Raw genomic sequence first — 18,747 nt, 5'->3', positions numbered from 1 at the left:
TTTTTCCATACTTTGATAAAAGATTAGTCATGTTTCAAAATGCCAGAATATTAATATTTTATATAGAACCTGATATCTTTTCAGCGAACAATAATGCAGACTCAATACATCAAGTTTACGTAAACGTTTGGATCATCGTTTTAGGGGCTGTAAAGTGCTCAGAAGTAAATTTTGTTTGTTTGGAAACTTGCTAGTTTGTTTGGAAACTTGTTATCTTTAGGTTTAAGTGTTTTATTTTATATGGTTTTGATTTAAGCATTTTATTATTTAGTCAAGACATTACTTTATTTCGAATATGTCGAGATTTTTTTCATAATTAATTGGGAAAATTTCAAAGACCCCCCATCAAGCTTTGCTTTGTTTCACTGATCACCTCCCCTCACGTTTGCAATATTAAGGCTACGTCCCCTTTTTAATTTTTTTTGTAACAACTAATTTATTCTATTTATTACTAATGAAGAAAATAAGATATCTTGACTGCTTTGCCCTCCCTAAGATAATGCTCTTTTAATTTATTATTATTTTGTCAATATCTCCTTTAAAAGTTATTTCTTAGTAATATTAAGATTTATATGTACGTATATGCTGAGTAAATTTCTTAATTCTCTATCACTTTGTTCTTTCTATGTGGGATGTTTAATTTTCAGCGACTTCCGTAGAAAAGAGATCTATTAGATGGTCGCGCTTCTGGATACTGCTCAGAAGCCAGATGTATGACAGAGGCTAAATTTAGACAGCAATAGACCAGCTGTTAGAATTGTGAGTGTAATGTACATTTTGTTCAACTCATCTTCGAGGTAGTAATGATAATCTTCATAGAGCTTTCCTAATAGATTTTTGATGTATTCTCCGTTAGACGCTTCATTTCATGAATTACAATGAAGTAGATCTTTGTGTATCCCTTTGAAATATATTTTCTTGTGATATGGTAAACAAAAAAATCTTTGAAAAGGATTAATCTTCCTGTTTGTAAACTAACACAAAATAACTCAAGAGCTAATAACAGGCTAAACACTATTTTTTCTCTTTTTTTCTTTTTCTTTTTACTTTGCTTATCACACCGAACCCTACACCATATAACTTCGCTTCCACCCTCAACTTAGGCTTTCAGCCTCATTCGCCGCATAATTCACCCAACATCCCCAACTTATTCATTTTTTTTTTCACATTCATAATGCCAATGAGGGACTTTGGTGTAAAAAATGGGGTTATTCAAAGAAAGGGTCAAGGCTCGTTAACGGCTAGTCAAAAAAAGATAGGTCACATAGGCTCAAAATGGGTAACTAGGGATCATTTTTCAAACAGGTTTAGTTCAAAAGCGTTTTGGAAGGGTTTCCAATTAACAAAGATGGCCTAGGATCATTTTACAACCAATACATCCTTAGAATGAGAACACGACTCCTCAGGCAACTTCTAGATTGCACGCACAATAAGTGAACAAAACTAAAACTCACAACACACAGTGGCAATGGAAATCAGCTTAACATAGCATCCCAAGCAATCATTTATCGTACTTAATACTCTCATAATTATCATATAATGAATAGAACCAATCATGTCAATTAATAGCTATTCCTAAATATTCATCAAAATTTGAGGGATTCCAATTCTGTTTTTTTCTTTCTTTTCAAATCATAGATTTACATGCCGTAAGTAACTAACGTACTACTATATAAGCCAAAACTACTCTACGCACGTAAATAACCTAACATGCCCGTTTTGATAATAAAAACCTCTCAGGAAAAGAACTCTGGCAAAGAAAAGCCGGGGAGGGGGGGGTTTCCTAAACACATATTTACAATACATCAAATTTCCAACAATCCCACCCCCAATAGAAAAATCAAACACTCTCCCCACTGCATCAATTATAAGAACAAGGGAAGGAGGTTGTACCTGGGCGCCCTAGGCGCTGTGCGCTTCTCAAGACTGGCCTGCCTCATCAGACGGCTTGCTACTGGATTCGCCTGATCGGCAATGTGGCTCAACTAAGGACTGAAGGATGGCCTGCTGCATCTCCTTTTCCTTCGTCTTCTTCAACATCTTGGCCAGATCTTCAGGGTCCTCAGATGTCTTACAGACCCTCTTGCCTGTGTCCCACACAAGGGGCGCGGCATCCTCCGCCTGCTCCTCAGATTCCAGCAGATCCAACACCTTAATTGTACTTGGCAAAGTGGCACGTGGTGCTGGAACTAGTGCGGCTACTGTACCTTGTGCTTTAAGCGCCTCAAGCTCCTTCTTCAGCCTCTCCAACTCAATCTTCAAAGAAACAAACTCCCCACCAGGTGTGGTCTGCTCTCGAGTCACCAATCTAGACTCAAAGCTATCTAATCTAGCCTAATACACCTCGTGCTTCTTTTAGAACTCCGCACAAATCTCTGTGTTAGCCTCTGTAACCTATGCCTGCACTATCTTCACCATTTTTGGCTTGAACTGTTGCAAGATTTGCCCTACTTTCCTTTCAGCCTTCACTGCCTTGAACGCAATCTAACTGTAATTAGCATGGCTGAAGTGATGCAACTCCAACTCTGGATCAGTGGGCTCAACTAACTTAGCTGCAGTGGCAGACCCCAAAGGAGGACCCTGTGTAGCAGGAGGTGGTAGTGGAGGCCTCACCTCAGAAACACCTATCTTGGCTGCAGAAGCCGATGTATCTACAGTATCTGGGACACCTATAGTGGGACCAACAGTCTCAGTAGCAGTAGCACCAATGTCAGGATATATTGGATTAGTCCCATAAGCATGGCTCGAACTTAACTCTAACTGAGTGTCGTTTTCATAACCGGACTGATCCGTCTCCTGGTCATTCTTGCCCGGCACCTTATTCTTCCTCCAATCTCCCACATGGACAGCTTTGTTGGCGTTGTCCCATTTTGGAAGCTGAAATATCCTCGCCTGTCTACACAATTCCGTGATAAGACACGAAAATACCATGGTTTGCTTGGGCTTGTGTGCCCTCACATGCAGCTCCTTTGCACTGAGCTCTCTAATATTCATTAGATACTGTGACATCAATGAGGCAATAGTGACTGCTTGACTGGTGAAGAGGGTGTTATCTGCTTGGGTTGGATTGATCCGGTACCTAAGCAACGTCCACAAAAACTTAGCTTCCGCCGGCAAGCAACTCTTAGCAATTTTTACTTTTCCATCATTTGTCCATTTTTGCTTATGTGGCTCAGATGTGATAGTAGCGGTAGTCCATTCCCTTACAGATTTGTTGTGTTTCCTATCCCTCTTGTCTAGGTACTAGCTCAGATCGGTAGGTGCCACATTGTCATTGCCAAATAGAACTTTGTTGATGGTATTGGAGGAAATATCAACATGGGAGTTTCGGACTGTCACATTTTTCAACATAGGTATTTGATGCCAAGCACGACTTGGCTTCTTCATAGACATCAACACAGCCCCATATGACGCATAGAATTCCTCACGATATGTGGAGCATACTCTCCTGGTTAGTGAGTTAAGGCATCCATCTTGTACATCTTCATAGTCTCGTCCAGCTATGGATGTGCCGAAACACCCTCGAAAATCAGTCGCCACTCCTCGAATATTTTCCTCTGCGGCTTTCCCTCCGTTTCTGTCTCGGCGATCCATTGATCATAAAATTCCTTTGACCATTTGATCGAGAATTGAAGCTTTTCTTCCTCCAGTCGTTTGGTCTGGACGACTAATTTACGACCCTCTAGCGGTGTATCATCATCCGGAGCATGGCTAGCACTTGGATCCTCTGAGCCACTCTGCTGCTCCATTTGTTAGGTTTCCCTTCTGCTTGATACTTCCACATCAGGATCCCTCGCTTCAGACTTAGAGGCTTCCGACGCGGACTTGGACGGTGTCATGGTTGGGGGCGTGGATGTGCCTTTTGTGGGGGCCCCTCTGACTTTGGGTAGATGTGTAACCTCTTGGTGCTCGGACCCGAAATTTTCCTCTTCGGAACTTGTAGGCTCATCTCTCAACTTATTTTTCGGGGCTGCTTTCTTCTTGTGCCTTTGTATTGGCCCTCCCTTTCCTTGCATTCTTTTTCTGACCCATTCCTGCAAAAGACATATCTTATTAGCTACAATGGAACAACCAAACAAAAATGAAAACAAAATAACTGTACATAAAAACTATGTTCTGTCTGTGATTGTAAATGTAAAATACGGACCGTAAACTAAAATATGGTCCGTAAACTCAGGTCGTATTGTGCCATCTCTTTGTTTGACCTCACTGTTTGTCAAATTAATGATTAAATACGGACCGTAAAGTGAAATACGATCCATAAACTCAGGTCGTTTTTCGCATCACACAGTCACAGAAACAGAGCATGTTTTGGTTGTTCAAGAAAACAATAATAATCCTGGTTTCACATTCTTTTGGGGATCGGGTTACTCAGACTTCACCCAATTTCCTACCGAATTCGCATCAATTACTCATGTGTCATGCTATTGGTGGGTATACCAAAACCTCAAATTTGAAATTCAAGGTGTGGAATGCCCTCCAACCCATTTGGGTCCTATTGACATACTTTCCAAGAGATTTGAAAACTTACAAAATCATTATCCCCACACAAGATCATTAACTAAGACTAATTTGCACAAAACCCTGGTCTAATCAACACCTACCAACTAGTTCATACCCAATTGAGTAAAATAAGAGTGGAGACTGTCAATTATACCTGTAATAATGAACCACAAATGACAATTTGAAGGATTTGAGCGAACAAATTAACACAAAACAATTAAACCTAAGGCTGACAGATTAGTGCTATTCAAATTCTGTGAGGTTAGATTAATTTGAGAGTGTGGATGGTGTATTTATGGAGATGAAGAGGTGGAAGATGATAGGTTATGTAGTGGGAGGTCGTGGGGGTGTGGTGGAAGAGGGAGAGTTATGTTTGAAGTGGTGGGAAATAAATGAAAGGGGCGGTATATATTCTCTTATCTCTCTGCCTGCGATTTAAATGACTGCCCCTCTTTTTGTTCTCTCCTCTAAATATGGTCCGTAAAGTGATTTACAGCCCATATTTAGAGATATTTCTTTGGACAGTGCACTGTATTATGTCATGAAGGATTACGTCCAGGTTTACGGGTCGTATTTTGAAATACGGTCCGTATTCCATAGTCATAAATTTTCATGTTACAAAACAGTGCTACGTGCTACTATTTTGTGACATTGTTAAATACGCCTTGTTTTACGACCTGTATTGTGAAATACGGTCCGTAAACTCTAGGCGTATTTTGCAATGTTGCAAAAGATTACTTAACTTACCTACTATTCATCAATATTTTCTGCAATATATTCCTGCACCAAAAAAACCATTACCCTATATACCAAAAAAAAAAATACACATTACACTTGGGTTGCCTCCCAAGAAGCGCTTGAGTTAACGTCACAATATGACGGTGGTACCCATTCACTCCTTATCGGCAAACACCGGTCAGTGTTCTTTCCGAGGTGCTTCAACCGGTATTGGTCAACAATTTTATCCCCATCAACCATCCCATGATAGTGCTTCACCCTCTGCCCATTCACCTTAAATGTCTGAGTTCCATCTCCGGACTTCAGTTCAATCACCCGATCGGGTGAAACACCTACCACCTCAAACGGACCAGACCACCTTGATTTTAGCTTGCCCGATAGCAACTTCAATCGAGAGTTATATATATATATATATATATATATATATATATATATATATACAGGATCACCCTTATAGAATTCTCGCTTCAGGATTTTCTTGTGATGATACTGCTTCATCCTCTTTTTATAAAGTGCTGCACTCTCATATGCCTGGTACCGAAATTCAACCATCTCATTGAGTTGAAACAACCTTAGCTTGGTCGGTTCTTCCCAATCCATATTCAATTTTTTCAAAGCCCACATAGTCTTATGTTCAAGTTCAACCGGGAAGTGACAAACTTTTCCAAAAACAAGCTTGAAGGGTGAAGTCCTAATCGGAGTCTTGAAAGCAGTCTGGTATGCCCATAGAGCATCATGGGCTTGTGGGCCCAATCAGTCCTATTTGTATTCACCGTTTTAGCTAGAATACTCTTGATCTCCCGATTGGATACTTCTACTTGCCCATTTATCTGAGGATGATAAGGTGTTGCCACCCTATATTTTACGCCACATTTCTCCATCAATCCCGCGAAAGATCTATTGCAAAAGTGGGAACCATCATCGCTGATTATAGCCCTCAGAGTACCAAATCAAGTAAATATGTTCTTCTTGAGGAACCCCATGACACTCTTGGCCTCATTGTAAGGTAAAGCTACTGCTTTTACGTATTTCGACACATAGTCTACAACAACCAAGATATATTTCATGCCACCAGAACTCATAAAGGGTCCCATAAAGTCAATCCCCAAGACATCGAACACTTCTACCCCCATCACAAAATTCATAAGCATCTCTTGCCTTCTGCCTATATTCCCTTGCCTCTGACATTGATCACAAGACCACACCAATAATTTGAATCATGAAAGATAGTCGGCCAGTAATAACCGCATTCAAAAACCTTCGCAGCAGTCCAGTTACCACTGTGATGACCCCCAACAAGAGAGTCATGGCATGCCTTTAGAATCGCCATCACTTCACTTTCGGGAACACAATGCTGAATGATGTTGTCAACGTATTAACTGAACAAGTAAGGCTCGTCCCAATAGTATTGACGAGACTCCTGCCAGAACTTCTACTTTTGGTATGCTTTGATATCTTCTGGAACTATCTCTGTCACCAAATAATTAGCAATGTCGGCATACCACGACGCCACCTCCATTGACACAGCCAACACCCGCTCATCTGGAGATGCATCATCTATATCTAGCTCATTAGAAGGTCTCCCAGCTTCCTCAAGCCAAGAGAGATAGTCAGCAACCTGATTCTCAGTTCCCTTGCGGTCTTTTACCTCAAAATCAAACTCTTGCAGTAATAGCACCCATCGGATCAATCATGGCTTTGCTTGCTTCTTCTCCATAAGGTATCTCAATGCTGCATGATCAGTGTATACCGCGACTTTGGACCCCAACAAATAGGCCCGAAACTTCTCAAAAGCAAAAACTATTGCAAGTAGCTCTTGCTCCATCACTGTGTAATTCAACTAGGCAGCATTTAGTGTTCTACTTGTATAGTAGATCGGGTGCATAATTTTATTATGCCTCTGGCCAAGCATAGCACCTATCGCGAAACCACTAGCATCCTACATCAATTCAAAGGGCAAAGACCTATCAGGAGTATCAATAACAGGAGTCGTAGTGAGGCGCTCATTTAATTCATCAAACGCCTTTCGGCACTTGTCATTAAGCACAAACATAGCCTCTTTTTTAAGAAGCTTGCACATCGGGTTAGCAATCTTGGAGAAATCTTTGATGAAGCGCCTGTAAAACCCAACATATCCCAAGAAACTTCGGACACCTTTGACTGAGATAGGCACTTGATCGACCTCAATTCCCTTTTCAGAGATTTTATGATCGAGGACGATTCCTTCCTTCACCATAAAGTGACACTTCTCCTAATTTAGCATGAGTTGTCTCCTCGCATCTTTTTAGCACTTGACCTAGATGGCCAAGACAATCATTAAACGAATCACCCATAACAGAGAAATTATCCATGAACACTTCCAAGAAGTCTTTTACCATATCAGAAAAGATCGACATCATGCACCTCCGAAAAGTGGCTGGTGCATTACACAACCCAAAGGGTATTCGGCTGAACGCAAACGACCTATAAGGACAAGTAAAAGGCATCTTCTCTTGATCTTCTAAAGCAATGTTGATCTGATTGTAGCCAGAGTATCCATCTAAGAAGCAATTATAAGAACGCCGCGCTAGCCGATTAAGCATTTGATCAATAAAAGGCATAAGGAAGTGATCTTTGCAAGTGGCAGTGTTGAGCTTGCGATAGTCCATGCAAACTCTCCATCCGATTACAGTCCTTGTCAGGATCAGCTCATTCATTGCATTGGGCACCACTGCGATGCCGCTCTTCTTAGGAACACATTGGACAGGGCTCACCTATTTACTGTCAGCAATCGAGTAAACTACTCCAACATCTAACCATTTGATTGTCTCTTTCTTGACTACCTCTTGCATATTCTTGTTCAGTCTCCTTTGATGCTCTACCTCGGCTTTCTATCCTCCTCCAACTGGATTTTATGTTCACAGATCCCAGAAGCATTTCCTCGAATGTCTGCTATGGTCTAACTATTAGCACGCCTATATTCACGCAATACCTCCAAAAACTGCAGAATCTGCTCCTCAGTCAGTAAGACTGAAACAATCACTGACAATGTATTGTTCGGACCAAGGAACTCATACTTTAGATGTGATGGGAGCTGCTTAAGCTCCAACTTAGGTGGCTCAATGATTGAAGGCTTTGCTGGAGAAGTTGTTCTATTTTCCAGATGAAGATTTAGCTTCTTTGGGTGGTAAGAATATGAACCCAACCTAACAAGCAAATTAACTATCTCCCTTTATGTCTTAAGCATCAAATTTCACAAGAATACCGGCTAGAGCTTCACCCAAACTTTCTTCTTTCATCTTGAACTCCACTGCTTCATCAACAACATAAAACAAATCAATTACCGAAATGCTCTCGTAAGAACTTGGTAATTTCATCTCCTTGCTAGCCTGAAAAGTAACTTCCTCATTGTTGACTCGCAACTTGATTTCATTTTCTTCGAATCTATCAGAGCTTTCCCTATAGCAAGAAAAGGTCTCCCTAGAATAATAGAAATGTCCCAATTAACAATGCAGTCAACAATCACAAAATAAGCGGGCAATATAAATTTACCAACCCGCACAAAAACATCATCAACCATGCCAACAGGCCTCTTAATAGACCTATCAACCATCTGTAACCTTATAGTAGTCAGCTTTAGCATCCCCAAACCTGATTATTTGTATATAGCAAGTGGCATCAAATTAATACTCGCCCTATTATCGCACAAAGCACGAGTAAAATCATGGTGCCCAATAGAACAAGGAATGGTGAACGCCCCAGGATCTCTCTTTTTGTAAACACTAGTTGTTGAAATGATGGAACTCATAGTATGAGTCATACTCACGGTTTCATGTTGCACCATTTTCTTCTTGGTCAGCAGGTCCTTCAAATATTTAGAAAAATCGGGCATCTCCTTGATAGTTTCCAAGAAGGGAAAATTCAGAGATAACTGCTTCAGCGGATCATAAAATTTCTCGAACTTAGCATCTTCCTTCTTCTTTACCAACCTCTGAGGAAAGGGAGGTTTAGACTTGAAAAGTTGAGTCAAAGGCCGGGGATCCCCTTTCACAGTTTGCTTGCTCGTGTCATCAGCCTCCTTCACAATCTTTGGAATATCAGCAACCTTATCGTCAGTCAGATTCGCATCAACAATGACTGGTGCTTCAAATTGCATGTATTCTTCTTCATCTATCGGCTCAAGCTCAACAAACTTCTTATAAACACTTTGGAGTATTTTACCACTCTTAGTACTGATGGCGAACACACGGTCTACTCCGCCTCCGCCATTCTTCGAAGTTGGAGCATTGTTCCTCAGAATTCCTCCCTTTTTAGGAGGGTGCTGCTCTCTAGAAATATCCCTTATCTGTGAATTGAGCTTCTGAATAACTATTGTATGGGAACCTACTGTCTCTGTCTGCCTAGGTAAAGTCCTCTGATTGATTTTCTAGAATCTTCTCAAGCATTGCTTTAACCCTCGAACTACCTTGCTCTGGTGATTGCCCTTTCGGTGGTATATAAGGATTGAAACTCTTGTTCCCAAAATTATTGATATTGTTGTAGCTCCCTTGGTTCGTACCACCATAATTATTATTATATTTCCCTGAGTAGTTGTTGTTATAAGCATCTTGACTCTGCTGAGGTCTCCATTGATTCTGATTCTGGTAACCACCTTGGTAGTTCTACCTGTGATAACCCCCTTGATAATTGTTCATATAGTTTGCATCTTCAACCTGCCTAGGAGGCCCCTCATGGAATGGACCCTCTTGGACCTGGTACATCCCTTTCGGCACACCTGACTCATCTTCGCAGACATTTACCTTCTTGATCTGGGTATCATCAAACTTCCTAGTTAGCAAGGAAATAGGTTGCAAGCTCAACTAATGTCTGCTGGATATCTTGATTCTCCTTCACCATATTCTGGATCATGAAACTACCATAAGGCACAATATCAACATTGTTTGAGTGCCAAGCCTGATTGTGAGTAGACAGCCTATCAAGTATGTTGGTCACTTTGCGATAATATTTATTCATAAAACAGCCATCAGCTGCATTATTTGCAATTGATTGTGTTACTGGATCCAGCCCTCGATAGAACTTCTCCATTAATATGTTCTCCGAAAAAACATGATTTGGAATTTTCTGCAAATACTTATTAAATCTCTCCCAAGCTTCATATAATTGTTCCCCCGGTTGCTGCTTAAATTCATAGATCTTATCATGAATCCCAACCTTCTTGCTAGGAGGGTACCATTTCTTGAGGAAGACTGCTACTATCTCTGCCCATGTAGTAATAGAATTTCGGGGCAGCTTCTCGAACCATGCTCTTGCATCTCCAGCTAAGGAATATTTGAATAACCTCAGCCGAATAGCATCTTGTGAAATATTGTTTTGGACATGATTAGCACATATATCCACAAAATTCTACAAATGACATTGAGGGTCATTCCCGGTAGAGTTCTGAAAGTAGACCTCCAGCTTCAACAACTGGTATAAAGAGGAGTCAATTTTTACGCTTACAGCTCCAACTCGAGGATGAACAATCGTAGATACATAGTACTCCTCTGGAATAAGATCAGCGAAAACATTCTCTTCATCTGATTTATTCGCCTGATTATTCAATCAATTCCCCTGGTTACCAGCACATTGGTTTTGCCGATTCTGATTCATGTTCACTTGGTTTATAAGGAATAGCAAACAAGGTGTGATAGAATAAGAAAAAGACTTCAATCAAAACAACCACTATTTAGTAATTTCAAAACCGTATTCCCCGGCAACGACGCCAAAATTTTTATATCTCAAATTACACCTTTTATTAGCGTAAAGCGGATGATTTCAAATATAGTAACCCAACTAGGTTGGGGTCGAATCCCACATGAAATATGGTGTGAAACGTTTACTACAATCATAGAATGCTTAATTTAGGTCTAATGTCTTAATCCGATGATTTTGGTAAAAGTTGGTTGTTTAGGACTAATGGCTAACTAATTTCTTTGGAGTGTAATTTAGGGTAAAAGAAACCTAGGTTGTGTCCCCTTTAGATAAAGTGTATGATCATGGATATTGATCTTGATATACTTCTAATGGATTGCTATATGAATGCACTTAACCTCTATGTGAATCTCTACTATTTCTCAATAAATAAAGATTATTTCTTTCTATAATTTTCCCAAATATAAGAAAGTGATATGAAGAATGGTTAACTATGCTAAGTAAAATTTTCTTATTCCTAAGTGAATTTATCAAACAAAGTTAAAGCTTTGAGTTCTTGTTATTTATTCTTACCAAACCCTAATTGTTTTCCCAAACAAATCAAGATTTATGGCTTTAATCAATGTTTGCAACCATTAATTATAAATGAAGAGTGAATAATAAATAAACTCTAACAATCCATTATGCATATATCAATCACAAACCCAATCACAAAACACCCATCATTGGGTTCACAACCCTAGTAAGAGAATTTAGCTACTCATGACAAAGAATAAGAAATAAGAAATTGAAGAATTCATAATTGCTTACTTTGGAAGAAAAGAGGAATTGATAATACTTGAATTAATGTTTGAATCTCCAAAAACTAGAGAGTATTTGTTATTCTAAGTCAAGAGAAAAAAAAAAAAGCAACCAATAATAATTAAAACACTACAATGGGCTATTTATAGGTTCTAAAAATGTAAAAGTTACAGATTTACACTTTTTCCCCGTCGGTACATAATACGGTCCGGTTTTTCACAATACGGACCGTAAACCAGTTTACGCCTAGGGTTTCCTTCAAGATATGGGCAACTGCAACCTCCTGGAATACGGACCGTAACCGTATTTTATTTTACGGTCCGTCTTCTACTTGATTGTCTTTCAACTTGCAAAACTTCAACTTTTTGTCAAGTGTCTAAATGATTAAATACGCTTTGAAATACAGACCGTAAAGTGGAATACGGTCCGTAAAAGTTGTTCATATTTCACCATATTCTTAGCATGCCTTTCTAGTTCTGCTTATTTTTAAATACGCCCATGGAATATGGCCCGCATTTGAGAATACGGTCCGTATATTAAAATTACGGCCAACTTCTGCATTTTAACTATTTTCATTCCAAAACTGTTCCATTACCTGAAAAACACTAAAAACACATTAAATAGACACTAACTTTCTCACATACCAGTAAAGCTTCTCATAAAAAGGCCTTGGATTGGCCATAATTTCCAAGCACATCAAGGAGCAGTCTTCCAAGTCCTGGCCGGAGAGATTGACTCTCATGGGCACCCTATTTCGATCAGCTGCGCAATAAAATGTTCCATGTTTGCTCCTCATATAGCTGGATTTGATTTGATTAGCCTGCTCCATCTAGCGGCTGTAGCTGTGCTTCCACTTGCTGAGTGACGTTGGTTGATTTTGCTGAGGAATACTGCGGCCACCTGACTGGATTTACATCGTCTTAACTTTCGTAGTGAATACTGCAGTCTTGCGATCAATTTTACAGCGCCTTGACCCTTGGAGCAAATATTGTAGTCATCTGAACGATTTGACATCGCTTTTAATCCTTTGATTATATCTTGTAGCTTGTATGAATGTCCTTCTCGGCAGTTTATACGAATGTCCTTCATGGTTGTGTTTGTATGAATGGCCCTCTCGGCATGTTGTATGAAATGACCCTCACGGGCGTATTTCTATGAGTAGCCCTCTCGGCAAGTTTGTATAAATGGCCCTCACGGCATATTTTTGTATGAATATGGCCCTCACGGTATATGTTTATATAAATATGGCCCTCTCGACATGTGTGTATGAATATGGCCCTCTCGGAAAATAAGAAAAATATGAATGGCATTCACGGCAATGTTTGTATGAAATGGCCCCCATGGTAGTGTTTTGTATGAATGACCTTCATGGCAGTGTTTGTATGAATGACACTCATGAATATGTTTCTATGAATGGCCCTCACGTCTGTGTTTGTATGAATGACCCTCTTGGCATGTTTGTATGAACGGCCCTCACGACAATATTTGTGTGAATGACCCTCTTGGCATATCTGTATGAATGGCTCTCTTGTCATGTTTGTATGAATGACCCTTTTGGCAGCAGGAAAATAGATATGCAATAGCCTTCATGGCAAATAAGAAGAAGTGATGGCCCTCTCAGCAACAGAAAAATAGACATGCAATAGCCCTCATGGCAAATAAGAAGAAGTGATGGCCTTCTTGGCAGCAAAAAAATAGCTATGAAATGGCCCTCATGACAAATAAGAAGAAGTGATGGCCTTCTCGGCAACAGAAAAATAGACATATAATGGCCCTTACGAAAAATAAGAAGAAGTGATGGCCCTCTGCAGGAAAATAGATATGCAATGACCTTCGTGACAAATAAGAAGAAGTGGTGCGAATGACTGATATGGTCCCTTTGTCTAAATCGTATTTTTTTTTATCTTTTATGCTGACTGTGGCCCTCGTGGTCAAATATGCGGTGCTGTTTACTACGAACCCTTCATTCGGATATTTTACCATTATGGCCTTTTGTTCTTTGTAGACCGTAATGGCCAGGTGTTTGCCCTTATGGCATTCAAATCCTTTATAGCCTTCGTGGTTGGGTATTTGTCCTTGTGGCATTCAAATCCTTTATATCTCTCGTGGTTGGGTATTTGCCCCAATGGCAATAAACCCTTATAGCCCTTGTGGCTAAATATTCGTCTTGAAACCTAATTTTCGCAGCTGTCCGATCCTTCTTTTAGCAAACCATTTCCTGCACATGAAACAAAGTTAGAAAAAAGGGTCGTCCTCTAGACGTCCTGGAGACCTGCCTCAAAATAGGTTAATTTTTTCCTATTCAAAGTTGATTCATATTGGCGCTGTCGCATTTTCAGTTTTTCTGGACTCGAAACTCCTTTGGCTCCAGTAGTTATAGATGGAATCTATTTTTGAGACCATTTCTACAAAAATTCTGCCCCACTTTAAATCTTGATCGACGAATTCTCGTGCAGAATCTTTCGAATTGCGGGAAATTTTGAGGTCCCCTTAAAATTGCTGCTCCAGTTCACAGATACAAAATTTTTGAGATATTCTCAAAATTTCTTCTCCGGTTTGAGATTCTAGGTTGGCTGACTCTTTGTGGTTGATTGATGGCATGAATTTTTGAGATTTTCTCATAAATTCTGCCCCAGTTAGGTGCTTAGCGATCCTTGCATCCTTCACGAATTCCTATCTTTGAGGATTCCTAGGGGCTTCTTGGGTCTTTATTTTGGTGCTTGTAACGATCTGTTTGGTCATTATAGACACTGCGATATTTTCGCCCGTTTTCGAGCATTGATTAGCTCACTTTTGATCTAAGGGGACCGTTGGCACGCTTCCCTAGGTATCTAGATCGCATTTGGGAAACTTTTGTGAAATATAGGCTTAAAGTGAAAAATAGTTGACCCAAAGTTGATTTTGGGTAAGCAAACCTTTTTCGGAACTCCGTCGATTCCGAGAGGTCCGGATAGTCGTTTAGAACTTGTGGGCGTAATTGGTTCGGTTTCCGAATGTACTCGGATGCATTTTGGGACCTGGGTTGGGAAATTGGAATTAAGGAATTGGGGGTTGACTCGGTCAATGAGGCCTCTGATGGAAATTTCGAGGCCACAAACGCGTTCGTAGCGAAATTTTTTCTGTGGTTCTGTGTGTATGGATTGTAATTAGATAGCCTCGGGAATGGCCCGGGATTTCGATTGAAGACTTAAAAAAATTAGGGAATTCTAGTACTTGGTGCCCGCAATGACGAGTACCGTCCTAGCGGACCGCTGTTTCGGTGTGTTGGCTGCTGGGGCGGCGACTCGTATATCTGGCCAGACTGCTATGGCGACATTTTGGGGCACTGTAGCAGCATTGTTGTGGTGGCCGCGCTACCGTTGTGGCTGTGACAGACTAGTTATTTTCATTAAGTGTGATTTAAATAAGCCTTAGACCCTCATCATTTCCCATTTCGAAATTAGAGCTTCGGGGAACAGTTCTTGGAGATATTTTGGAGACATTCTTGAAGGTAAATCTTGCCAAATCCCTTACTCTTTCTTAATCACAATCATCTTAGATTTTCTCTTTCCCTTTAACAATCCCTTAGTGATGGAATTTGAAGGAAGGTTTTGATGAACTTTTCCTTTGGTTCATGTATGAGGAAATTGATAATGTTTATGTTAGATATTGACTAATCTAAGCTTATTAATCATATATCTTCCACTTTTAGCGTTGAATTTCGGCATTGAAGACTTAGGGTTTATACCCAAGGGGGTTTTACTTGTAATTAGAATTAGGCCAATCTTTGAGTTAATTAGTAATTAGAGATTGGGTTGTGATCACTTAGTGCTTAATTTGATATTTTGCTTCCGAATTTTCCGTTTTGCCCTTGCGGGCCCGTTTCTCCAATTTCTAGGGTTGAAATTGACCTAAAATGAATAGTGACAATATTAGTATCATTCTTCATGATTTCAAATCTAGATTTTGATTATGCTTAGACTATTTTGGTTCTGAGGTTCAGCGGAAGGGTAAGGCAAAGGAGTGAGTTGTTGGTGTTGCGGTTCGGCCATCCAGGTAGGTTATGGATTACCCTTGGTGAGATTTCGTATAGCGAATCATATATTTAGATTATATTGTCGGAGACAACATGTGGACCTTCGGGTACGAAGTTGGGTTGGATATTGCCTTAGGTTGGGCCTTGTTGCGTGTTGGTACCAGCCACCCCGTTATATGTGATTTGATTGTTTTATTATGCTGGCTTGATGCCATGGGTTATTGGTAGATATTGAATTATGTTTTATTACCTTGATTATGATATAGTTGGCATACCCATTATTGGTATTATACTTAGAGATATTGTTGGTGTATCCACTGTTGGTACTTGTGATTCGGTTGTATTATTGGCATACTCACAGTTGGTATTGTGATTCAGATATATTGTTGGCGTACCCACCATTGGTATTGTGATTTATTGGTACCGATGATATTGAGCATGATTATTGATGTGATTCATACATTGCACGCACTCTCATTTTCATGATACACTGTTGAGATATTGATGATACTTTATGAAATACTTGATGAGCTGGACTCAGTTTTACGTGAGTGACGTGAGAGGCCGATGTCCGATGTTCATCCCGAAATCGTTGACTGAGTGAAATTGACATTTCAGAAAACCTTTTTACTTGAGTGATGTGAGAGTTCGATGTTTGATAATCATCCCGGAATTATGAATTGCATGCCCGATATCTGATGTTATTCTGAAATCATTGTTAGTGCATGAACTTTGCGGGTCCCTCATAGTGGTGCCAGTGAGAATCCCCCCTTGGGCAAAGATTCGGGGTCCCATCTGTCTGTTGGGCGAAGATTCGAGAGCGGTAGCACTTAGATTCCACGAATCACGCTGATTTGTGTTACTGGGATATCAATATTCCCATTCGGAGCATATGTGTACACCGTATTTGCATGGCATTGCATTGCATTCATAACATTATTGCATTGCACTGCATTATGATTGATTGAGATATTCAGTGATTGTATTGTGATGTTGGTTTGGGATCTGATATATTCGGACTTGACATATTGGGATTTGATGCTTTACCTAGGCGATGACAGATACTTGAAATTGATTATATTGTCTTATGCTTGTTTGGTTTATCTGCTTATCAAGGATTCAATTTTGTTTTTGAGCCCATAACAATCTTCAGTGTCGTGCCCAACAACTCCAGAATGGTATGCACAGCGCTTGGAACCGTTAAACCATTTTGGAATAGGATTGAGAATTTTCCCTTCAATAGGTTGTATCACGCCTGCTACTTTCATTCTTTCAAACAATTGAGCCAAGGGTTCAGCGAACCGAGTGTAATTACGGGTGTTTTTGGTGTCATGGTTTGGACGGGCTTTATGTGCGGTATGTGGTCGATTTTGGTAAGTGGGAACTTGAACAGTTTGGTATGGACGTGGGTTTTGATAGTGAGGTGCTCGGGGTTGGTAGTAATTTGGTCGGGCATTGTAGACAGGGTAAGCAGTTAGTGGAGCTTGATAGAGTTCAGCGTAGTGGTAAGGGTAGAAAGGCTGTAGTGGATGGTTAAAGTATGTAATGGCTTGGTTTGGTGGGTTTAGGGGAGTAGTTGTAGGTGGTGGGTTAGTGTTGGTGGGTAAAGGAATGTAAGGAGTATGACCTAGTGATTGATTTGGTGGGTTGACGAAGGTGATTGGAGGTAAGTTGTTGGTAGGTGCATTGTTTTGTGGAGAAAATGTTCAGGAACTGGAGATTCGAGTGATGGAAAACGAGGTGGGTTTGGTGCAGTATTTCTAGGTTCAGGGGGTGAACTTTGGAGTGTGATGGATAAATTGGTCAAGTCCCTAACCCGATTTAGTTCTCCACGTAGATTCTCAATTTCTTAAGTCAGGCGGGCGATATGTTCATCATGTTGAATAGTAGTTCTATGTTCGGAAGTCTCGGGGGGATCACTAGAGATCACGATGTTTTCCACACCAGTTGAAATAGGTGCGGTCGGATCAGACATAGTAATTTCATTTCCTTGAACAGCCCAACTACGTTCAGGTAACGATGACGTCTTTAACCTTGTGATGTAAGGACGGTTGGCCATCGAGAATCAACACGAATCAACTCTTTTGTTGGGAATAAAAATAAAAAGAAACACAATAGTGTAAATGGTGTCAGTCTCACAACATATCTAGGTAAAGTCATGATCATGTAATGTCAAGTAAGTCATGTAGCAAATAATTCGTCAAATAAAGTCAAACAAGTTGTCAAACAAATGTAAATGATTATAATAATAACGCGTCCTAATATGCATGTGACCTCTTTGTGCCAGAGGTAGGCCTAACGTTTGTTTGAAGGGTAAAGTGTGTCATAATACGTCATCCCGTTGCTTTGATTAATTTAAACAAATTCTATTTCCCCAAAATAAAGTACAAAAGTAGTGTAATATTTATTACATGTCAAATGAATACAACATAAAGTGTTTCCTAATCTAAGTAAAGTAAATACAATTTCCTATGTCTAAATTTCAGCTCCGTTTTTTGATGTCATTGATCTTCGTCATTCATTGTACTCCAATGCAAATCCATACCTGTCATAGAAACGTTAGTCATTCCCTCCCTCCTAAAGTTTAATTAATTAGAGCAAATAGTCAATATTTAGGCACAACTATCCTTCAAACATGCATATAAAGTATGATTGGTGTCACTCGGGGTCGTGAACCCGCTTGGACATTTGGGTAAAGTCGTCTAATGAGGGTATTAAACCTCCTAGGTCATGAGATGTATGCTCCTAATAAAGGTGTTGGTTTAGCTCTATCTTAGGCTGACTAAGAGTTGGTTTCCTATGACGCAAGGTTCCCCCAAGTGGACAACTTGGGAGTGGAAAGTCCGTGGCCGTCGACTGCACCGCCGATCGACTAAATCCACAAGATCGATTCAACTAAAGGGTAATTTAGTAGTGCACGGCCGCGAACCGCGAAACCGCTTTAAGTGTGTGAATTTTTGTGAATTTTCCAAGAGTGAAGGAAGTATGAACGGAATGACAGTTTTATCAAAGCACGTAAC

General features: G+C 40.1%; 1 non-coding gene across 1 annotated transcript; it reads left to right on the top strand.

The window, feature by feature from the left end:
• The first annotated feature begins 10,321 nt into the window (after window positions 1-10,321).
• On the top strand, window positions 10,322-10,427 carry LOC132634435 (small nucleolar RNA R71). Its single transcript, XR_009580159.1, has one exon. It is a non-coding gene; the product is annotated as a small nucleolar RNA R71 (small nucleolar RNA).
• The last annotated feature ends 8,320 nt before the right edge of the window (window positions 10,428-18,747 follow it).

Source organism: Lycium barbarum, chromosome 3 (genome assembly GCF_019175385.1).
Source record: "Lycium barbarum isolate Lr01 chromosome 3, ASM1917538v2, whole genome shotgun sequence".
In the NCBI taxonomy this organism is placed as follows: Eukaryota; Viridiplantae; Streptophyta; class Magnoliopsida; order Solanales; family Solanaceae; genus Lycium; species Lycium barbarum.
This window is presented reverse-complemented; position numbering and strand designations above follow the sequence as displayed.